At 38.4% G+C, this 10,161-nt stretch overlaps 1 pseudogene; it reads left to right on the plus strand.

Annotated features, from left to right (window-relative positions):
- The first annotated feature begins 4,452 nt into the window (after positions 1-4,452).
- Positions 4,453-5,234, plus strand: LOC100955351 (annotated as a pseudogene).
- Positions 5,235-10,161: the final 4,927 nt, after the last annotated feature.

A 10,161-nucleotide genomic window follows, 5' to 3' on the forward strand; every position in this document is an offset into this window, starting at 1 on the left:
GCCAAAAAAAAAAAAAAAGTAAAAAGTGTGGCACTAATAGACTGAAAAGAACACTTGTTTAAAGTTTGACAGCTGAAACAAGAAAGCAGATCATTGCTGTTTTACCCCAGATTGGAAAATCTGTATGGATGGCTGAAATCTGTGTGTGTTCACAAATAACTTCAAAAGCAGAGTTTTGATTTTTGGATTACAAGTAAATTTTACCAAGAGTGCAAATTTTCAAATATGGAATGCAGAAATTATGAAGATCAACTGTGTGTATTTTGGCACCTTTACCTCTGGAATCATTGTGTTGACCAATGTTGCAGGGAGTTATAGTCTAGTGTAGGAGGCAGTTTTAAAAGATAAAACAAATGCTAGTAAAGAAATAACTGTAGGTACTAAAAAAGGGAGCTCTTCCCTATCTAGATACTGTTCAATTAAAATATAATGCAAGCCACATAAAAATGATTAATTTCAATAATATATTTGATTTCACCCAGTATGTCCAAAATACTATTTTGCATTTAACCAATATAAAACTTATTAGTAAGATATTTTATATTTTCCCCCATATTAAGGCTTGAAAATCTGATGTATTTTAACTTAAAGTACATCTCAATTCAGACCAGCCACATTTCAGGTGCTCAATAGCTATATGTGGCTGGTAGCTATCATATTGTATATCATAAGTCTAGGAGATGTAGAGACTGCCTTTGTCGGAGTGATATTTGATTAAAGATCATGAATAGAAGTGTCAGCAGAGTCCCCAAGTTAAAGTTCTGGAAGATGGATTCTGGTTGCTCTGGGCAAGGCATATTGTTCCAACAGTGTTCTGTCAGGGAGTTTCTGGCACATCAGTCTACCCTACAGTAGCAGTGGGTTCAGAACAGTAGCCAGACCAGCGAGCTATCTCACATAGCTGCACAAGCAGAGGTGGACGTGTACACCCACGTTGGCAGATTAAGCCTGGTTTAATGTCACTACTCTGCCTTCTATGGTTCAGCCTCCTCCATTTCCACAAATAATTTCTGTATTTTTCAGCATGTAAATCATCAGATATCTGTAATTCTTTTTGTGGCCAAACTTTCACTTCCAGGTAGTTTAATTTTGCACTTGACTTTCAGTCATATTGGGATTGGATTCTGACTTAAGTCACAATGAAGGGTGGGGTGTGAGAGAATTATTTCTCTCCTGAAGGGAGTGACAGTTTTCTCAGGCAAGGCAGAACCAACTGCTTTAGACAAAGGAAACCCCTTGTCAGGTCATGTGGTGTTAATAGTGTTTTCAGAGGATTTCACAGTCCGGAGTACTTCAACTAATACCTTCTGAGACATTTCCATTCTCCTTATAGAATATTTGTGCCTTATGTTCACAAGTGAAGACTGTAAATTCAATAATCCACAGACTCAAACTCTTGAAATTGCTTGAAAGCAACAGTTTACACATTAATAAGACCATGAGCCATCTTGATTCATTGAGCACTGAGTCTCAATTCTACAGGGAGCACACTGATCATCATCCAAAGTATGCTGGAATGATTTTCAGAGAGTGTTTTTCTTTTAGTGGAATCAAATTAGAAATCAGTAAAATATAATTAAAAACTTCAAATATTTAGAAATCAGGAAAAAACTAAAATTCATAGGCCAAAGCTAAAGACGGCATTAAAAGAAAATTATAGCTTTGAATTTTATTTTGGAAAAATAGAAAAGTTTTTAAACAAAAAGAAAGGAAAGTAAACCTACAATAGAAGTCTGTAAACGTATCCTATAAGGGGCCAGGTAGTAAGTATTTTCAGCTTGGTGGGCCATACTCAACCCTGCTGTTACAACCTGAAAGCCGACATAGCTAGTGTGTAAACATATGAGCTGGCAGCGTTCTAATAAAATTCTGTTTTCAAAGAAGTTGTTGTGCTGGATTTGTCCTGTGGAATGTAATTATAGATTCATGATGTAGAGTAAGTAGAAAGAAGGAAATACAAATATAGGAATTAAGGAGATATTTTAAAAATAGAGAAAATATACAGTGTCAAATCTTGGTATTGAAAACATTAATTGGCTAGGCCTGGTGGCTCACACACGCCTATAATCCTAGCACTCTGGGAGGCCGAGGCGGGTGGATTGCTTGAGCTCATCTGTTTGAGACCATCCTGAGCAAAATTGAGACCCAGGTCTCTTCTAAAAATAGAAAAAACAAACAAAAACAACAACCAAGGCAAGAGGATCCCTTGAGCCCAAGAGTTGGAGATTGCTATGAGCTATGACACCAGGGTACTACCAAGGGCGACAACCTGAGACTCTGTCTCCAAAAAAACAAAAAATACCAAACAACAACAAAAACAAATTAAATCCACTAATACATAAAGGGGTAATACATCATGATCAAGCAGTCAAGAAGACTTCTCAGAAATGCAAGGTTTGTTGAATATTTAAAAATTGAATGTGGTAGTAAATCTTCATGACTTTAGTTGGGCAATCTTTTCCTAGATATAGAACCAGAAGGGCAAGTATAAATATGAATAGATTTGACTTGATCACAATTAAAATTTTAATTTTTAATGTTTTAGCATTTTAATTTTTAAGTATGAACACATAAAAGTTGCACATAGTTTATAGAACATGTGGTGTTTTGATACAGGTGTATAATGTGTAATGATCAAATAAGAGTAAGAGTAATTGGGGTATCCATTACTTCAAGCATTTATTGTTTCTTTGTACTAGAAACGTTTCAGTTCCACTCTTCTAGTTATTTTAAATTATATGATAAATTGTTAACTATAGTCACCCTATTGTGCTACCAACTACTAGATTCATTCTATCTAACTGTAGTTTTGCATTTATGAACCATCCCTTCCTTATCCCCACTCCCCACTAACCCTTCCCAGTCTCGGGTAATCATCATTCTACTCTCTTATCTTCATGTGATCATCAAAAGATATTAAGAAAAATAGTATAGTAATACAAAGAGAAAATAATGCAAAAACATCTGGAGTGACATCAGCAGGATGGCAGAATGAGAGGTCCTACCCTTCACTTTCACAAAAAGTTGAACTAACAACTATCCACAGATAAGAACACCTTTGTGAAAACCCCAAACTTGGGAATAAGCCTGAGACACCTCCGTGGACCACAGAACAAAATAGAGAACATATTCAAATGGTAAGGGAAATGGTCTCACTCTGACAGCATTGCCCCTCCCTCCAAGTCAGCACAGCACCACACAGAGAGGATTATCCATGACCCAGAGTTCACAGTGGGAAAAGAGAACCAAGTGCGAATGTATATACAGCATCACAGCATTCTGCAATTCTTCCCAGGCGGCCCCTCCAGTCTCAGGGAACATGGGGAGGAATGGCATACTGGATCACCTGAGGTCCGGCAGGGACAGGCAAGGAGGGAGAGCTCACAGTGACCAGCATGCAGATCTTGGTGGCAGCTCTGTCAAAGATACCAGCCAACAGCATAGTCAAGCCACAGAGCTGAGCTGGTCACTCCCAGAAGTGGTGAGAAGTTCTACCCAGCTTGAATCTCTTGAATTCCTTGTTCAAGTGGTCCACTCACATTGGCCTCCCCAAATGCTAGGATTATAGGCTTGGACTGCTGTGCCCAGCCCTCCCAGCTTGCATCTCTAGGCAGCTAGTCTTAAGGCCCAGCCTCCAACCTTGACCCAAAGCTTTGTCCAGGGAGAGAGATGCCCACCACAGTACAATTTGGCAAATAGCAGAGACTAGTTCTGCCAATCCTGCATTCAGCTGGGCCCCCAAACCCATCCCAAGACACTGCCTACCACAGTGCATTTAAGAAATGTGGAGGGACTAGTTCTACATCTGAGAGTTTGGATACTGCTCATTTCAGTGTCAAAGTTTACCTCAAGACCCTGCTCAGGCAGGGAGGCAAACCTCAACTGTGCACTTCTGAGCAGAGAAGCTGGTCCCATTAGTCCCAGACAACAACTTTGCCCAACTTCAGGGCCCAGCCTACAACCCTGTATAGTTACAAAACATAAATAGCAGTACCACATGGTCAAGGAATACACCATGTGTCCTGACTTCATCAGAGATGAATGCATTCCCCAGCCAGTAGCTCTGCCTGGTTACAGGGCTCAGCCAGTGGTCTTACTGAACAGCATGGGCTGGCCAGTATTCCCATTTGAACTCTGAACAAAGACAGTAGCCCAGCCATCTAGAGAACTTGAAGGCATGCTCTGCTGCCCAAAATCTTTGCTAATTGGCCCATCCAGAATCACAGGGTAGACTAAGTATTGGGGTTTATCGTTGCCAAAGAAGCCTAGCAAAACCCAGAATAGGCTGTCTCCTCAAATGCACAGATACCAGTGCAGGGACACAGGATAAATTAAAATCGTGAGACATCCCAAAGAAATTAACAAGCTCCAAAAATGGGCCCCAAAAGAAATGGAGACTGGAACGTCATGACGTAGACCCGGAGACAGCACAGGCTCTAGGCCGAGTCCGTTATGGCTGCTGAAGTCCTGGGAAGGGTGAGGGGCACTGTGCCAGCGAAGCTGCTGCCCAAATCGGATATCCAGGTTCCTGCGGGGCTGGCACAGCCGCTCGTCCTGGCGTTCCTGCTTGTGTCGGCCACCGTCTCCACTGGTAGCACTGAAGTCAAACCAAACTGTACTCAGCTCAAGCGTTTCTACCCCGAACGTGAATGCGTTAACACATGAAAATCAAACGAAACCATCCATATCCCAAATCAGTACCACGTTCCCTCCCACAACTAGTACAGAGAAAAGCAGGGGAGCGTCTGGGGCCCTCCTCCCTCACTGACTCCTCTGTTCCAAGAGGAAGCTGATAACGAAGATCCTGGCACACAGGAGGAGGGTCTTCTCACGCTGAACAGTTCTCTGTCCAAAGCCAAGGACGCTGGACAACGGAGATTACGGAGAAACGGACCATGGCTGGACCACCGGCCACAAGGACGATGAGTCTGACGACGCCTTGGAAGAAAACGGGGGGTGACGTGGAAACTGAACAGCCAGTGAAATCTTTTAAGAGCCTATCTTCAAATATAGAAGCGGAAGATAGCCATTTCTTTTTTCATCTTACTATTTTTGCTTTCTGTGTAGCTGTTGTTTATGTTACATACCACAACAAAAGGAAGATTTTCCTTTTGGTTCAAAGCAGAAAATGGCGCGATGGCCCGTGTTCTAAAACAGTGGAGTATCACCGTCTAGACCGGAATGCTAACGAGGCAGTGCCTTCTTTGAAGATCACCAGTGATGACATTTTTTAAAGCACTATGATTTGAGTTCGCTTATTATGTAATTTTATTTGCTTGACTTTTTATAAGATATTGTGCATGTCTTATCTAAGTACCATAGGCAATTGGTACTCTTTTGCCTTGGTGCTTTTGAAATTCAGTGTTACAAGGAGTATATAATTTGTCTATACTTTTAGAGCTGAATTGAATCAAGTGTCCAAAATACGAATTAAACATTATCTTATATTTACATTGTTAGTTTTTATTGTTTTAGTTTATTATACTTCTTCTGTAATTTAGTGATGCTACTTTTAAAAGATCCCAAACTTGTAACTAAATTCTAACATATCTGGTTATTGCTGACTCAGATTCACCCTCTGCCATCCAAATACTATTTTTTTAAGCACATAGTTCTCTGTGGTCCCAGACTGTAACGTACAAGGAAATGTGTTGGTAATACTTCACATTTCATATTTTTTCTTCCAATAAAACTGTTTTAGATACTTTAAACATAATTTAAGATAATGATATTGCTTAATCTGACCACAATTTTTGGTAATCCATTACGTGAGTCTAGAAATTTTGGCAGTAGAGACTGCAGTTTGCTTTGGACGTAGATAAAATGTTAAGAGATACCATTTTTTGGTTTCAATTACTGAAATAAATTTAGAGGTAGAATATTAAATTAAATTTAGTGGTAAAATATTAAATACATGTAGAGTTACTTTTAGTTAGCAATTGATGGTAGCCTGGGTTCCTCTAAGGTTTCAAGCAAGTGGCAGAGTTTAAAATTATATCACATTTGTTCACTTTATTATTTTATAGTAAGTTTGAATAAATCTTAGGGGACACTATCACTTAAATAATATTGTATGTAGGCCTTTCAAATTAAACTTATACCTGAATGAAGTTGTTTGTTTACATAAAGATATAGGTGAACAATGACCTTTTCTTCCCTATACTTGTTTTATTTTCTCTCTCTCTTTTTTTAAACAGAACTGGAAATTATTTACTTTATTTTTGTCTTTATTTCTATCATAAAGAATTGATTAATGTGTAAATATGTGATTTGAACCATGGTTGACTTACAAGTGTCACTATAACTTTTTAGAAAACATAACCCCTCATATACGTTAATCAAGGCCCAGGCAAGCCAATGGGCTTGTGCTTTGTTTAGAGGTGGGATGAGAAGGCCGTCCATCCTGTGTCTCAGGTGCATAGTGTACTTCCCGAATAAGGAGAGGAAGCACGGTGGAAATAGGCCTGAACTGGTTTTTTGCAGTAATTTTTTTCATATCTAAAATTGTATTATTTAATATTTTGAGTAAGATTTAAAAAAATAAAAGCAAAGATACAAAAAAAATTATGAAATTACAAAGGATTCAGAATAAGGTTCTTAAAGAAGTTTAGTAATAACATACACATAAAAAGTAAAATATAATTTGGAAAACAATACATTAACAAAATAAGAAATTTGGCAAGTAGAAACAACAACAAAGCCAAATACAAATCTTAGAGGTAAAATATACAATAACTAAACTGAAAAATGAAGTAAAAAGCTTCAACATCAGGCTCTATCAACCAGAAGAATCAATGAGCTTGAAGTCAGAACATTTGGCATTATCCAGTCAGAAGAATAAAAAGAAAAATAAATGAAGAAAGTCTGTGGGAATTATGAGACATCATCATGAGGCCAATTCTTTGTTTGTTTGGTTTCTTTTCCTTTTTTGTTTTTTCAGACTGAGTCTAACTTCATTGCCTTGGGTAGAGTTTGGCCTCACAGCTCACAGCAACCTCAAACTCCTGGGCTCAAGTGATCCTCCTCCCTTGGCCTCCCGAGTAGCTGGGACTACAGGTCCCTGCCACAACACTCAGCTAGTTTTTTATTTTTAGTAGAGACAGGGTCTCGTTCTTGTTCAGGCTGAACTTGAACTCCTCAGCTCGGGTAGTGCACTGGCCTTGGCTTCCTAGAGTGCTGGGATTACAGGCATGAGCCACTGTGCCTGGCCGAGACCTAATTTTTTGAATAGAAATTCTAGAAGAAGTGAGAAGAAAGAGACCAGAAAGTATATTTAAAGAAATAATGGCTGAAAATTGTTTAAATCTTGGGAAAGGTACCCACATACAGCTATAGGAATGTAGCAATCTTATAAAATTCAGCCCAAAGAGAAGTTCACTGGGCACATAATCAAATCATCAAAAACCAAATGCAAAGCAAATAATGAGAACAGCATGATAGAAGAAATCTCTCACAGACAGGAAGATCCAGAGTGACTGTCAGTGGATTTCTCAGCAGAAAAATTGTAGGCCAAGAAAGAGTGGAATATTATAGACAAAGTATTGTGGGAAAAAATATTGCCAGCCAAGAATGCTTTCCCTAGCAAAACCATCCTTCATAAATGAGGGAGAAATGAAAACTTCCCTTCACAGACAAAAGCTAAGGGAGTTCATAAATATGAGGCCTGCCTTACAGGGATTATTAGATTTATTTAAGATATATCAAAAGGTCACTAATAACATGAGACACGAGAGCACACACTTCAAAAGTGTGAGTAATAGAGGATCTTTTTCAAAATACTCTGGACTGATGGTGGTGTGTAAAGCAATTTCATCTTCAGTACAGTGGTTAAAAGACAAAACTATTTAAACATTTCAGGATATAAATTACATAATTATGTAAATTTTGATATAATAAATATGAAATGCAGTGGAGGTGGGTCAAAGAGAGTTGTGGTATGCTATCCAAGGCAAGTCTTTATCATCTTGAGATAGCCTATTATAAAGATGGGATATTTTACATAAGCCTTGTGATAACTACAAAGCACAAATGTATAATAGATGCACAAAACATATGTAAGCAGGATTCGAACCATACCACTACTGAAAGATGTTAAACCACAAAGGAAGAGAGTACGAAAGAAATAGGCTGTACAAAACAGCCTGGGTGCAGTGGCTCACAGCTGTAATCCTAGCACTTCGGGATGCCTAGGTAGGGGAATCACTTGAGGCCAGGAGTTAGCAAGATATCAAGGGCCTATCTCTACAAAAAAGTAAAAATTAGCCAGATATGGTAGTGCAAGCCTATAGTCCCAGCTATGCAGGAGGCTGAGGCAAGAGGATCACTTGAGCCCAGGGATCTGAGGTTGCTGTGAGCTATAACAGATGCCATAGCACTCTATCCAGGGTGACATAGTGAGACTGTTGAAAAAAATAAACAATACAAAATTGACATACAGAAATTAGTATTGTTTCCATACCCAAAAACGAGCTGGCAGAAAAATAAAATAATCCCATTTACATTAGCCACACACTTAGACACACACTCTTACAAATCTAACCAAGGACGTAAAAGAGCTCTACAAGGCACATTAAGAAAAGATGAAAATACATTTCATGTTCGTGGGTTGGAAGAATTAATATTCTGAGAATTACCATACTACTGAACCTGATCTATACATTTAATGCAATCCCTATCAAAATACCAATACCATTTTTCACAAAAATAGAAAACATAATCTCAAACTTGTATGGAATTACAGAGGACCCGACATAGCCAAAGCAATCCTGACCAAAAAACACAAAGCTGAGGTGTTGTATTACACTTCAAAATATACTAGAAAGTTACAGTAGCTACAACAGCATGTCCCTGGATAAAAAGGGTGGAACAGAACAGAGAACCCAGAGATAAACTCATGCATTTACAGCCAACTGTGTTTTGATAAAGACCTCAAGAACATTCATTGGGGAAGGGACAGTTTCTTCAATAAATGGTGCTGGGAATATTGGATATTCAAATGAAGAAAAATGAAATTAAATCCGTATCTCTAATTGTATACAAAAATTAAGTCAAGGTGGACTAAAGACTTCACATGTGAGTCTTCAAACTGAAACTGCTAGAGGAACACTTTGGGACTTATGGAGATGACCTCAAAAACACAGGCACCAAAAGCAAAAATAGACATAAGGGATTACATCAAACTGAAAAGCTACACAACAAAGAAACAATTAACAGAGTGAAGAGAAACCCACAGCATGAGAGAAAATACTTGCTAACTGTTCATCTGACAAGGAATTAATACCCTGAACATACAAGGACTCAAACAACTTTACAGTGAAAATACACTCATTTCCCTTTCTCTTTGCAGACTCATTTGGACATTTTTGATTTAAAAACTTAGGAACTTAGAGTATAGATAGCATATAGATAATGATATGAAATTATTGTTAATTTTTCAGGTAAGGATATGCTGTTGTGATTTTGCAGAGGATATCCTGTTAGGAAGTTCATGCTGAACATTTGGAATTATTTTCACATCGGTAATTTACTTTCAAGTGGTTCAGCTTGTACACTTGTACAGAGAGAAAGAGCTAAAGCAAGTGTGGCAAAACATTAACAATTGGAAGATAGAGATGAGGGCGTAAGTGTATTTTTATAGTATTCTTTCAACCATTTTCTTTCTTTTTTTTTGAGACAGAGTCTCAACCCGTCACCCTGGGTAGAGTACCTTGGCATCACAGCTCACAGCAACCTCAAACTCTCGGGCTTAAGCTACTGTCTTGCCTCAGCCTCCCAAGTAGCTGGGACTGCAGGTGCCCGCCACAAGGCTCGCTTTTTTTGGTTGTAGTTGTCATTGTTGTTCGGCAGGCCTGGGTTGGATTCAAACCTGCCACCTCAGGTGTATGTGGCTAGTGCCCTAGCTGCTGAGCTACAGGCGCTATCGCTTTCAACCATTTTGTATGTTTGAAATTTGTTCAAAATAAAAAATTGGCAGAAAAAAAAGAATTTAGGAATGTTGGTGTCAATCTGCGTTTTTGTCACCAGGTGGTGCTAATGTTTTTAAATAAAGCTAAATAATGTGAAAGGGTTATGCATTTTTTTTCTTTTTCCTTTTGTTACTATGGAATATTTTGAATATAGACAAAGGATATGTTGACAATTACATATTTACTTAGGAAAAAT

Source organism: Otolemur garnettii, unplaced genomic scaffold (genome assembly GCF_000181295.1).
Source record: "Otolemur garnettii isolate 467f Iridium unplaced genomic scaffold, OtoGar3 scaffold00084, whole genome shotgun sequence".
In the NCBI taxonomy this organism is placed as follows: Eukaryota; Metazoa; Chordata; class Mammalia; order Primates; family Galagidae; genus Otolemur; species Otolemur garnettii.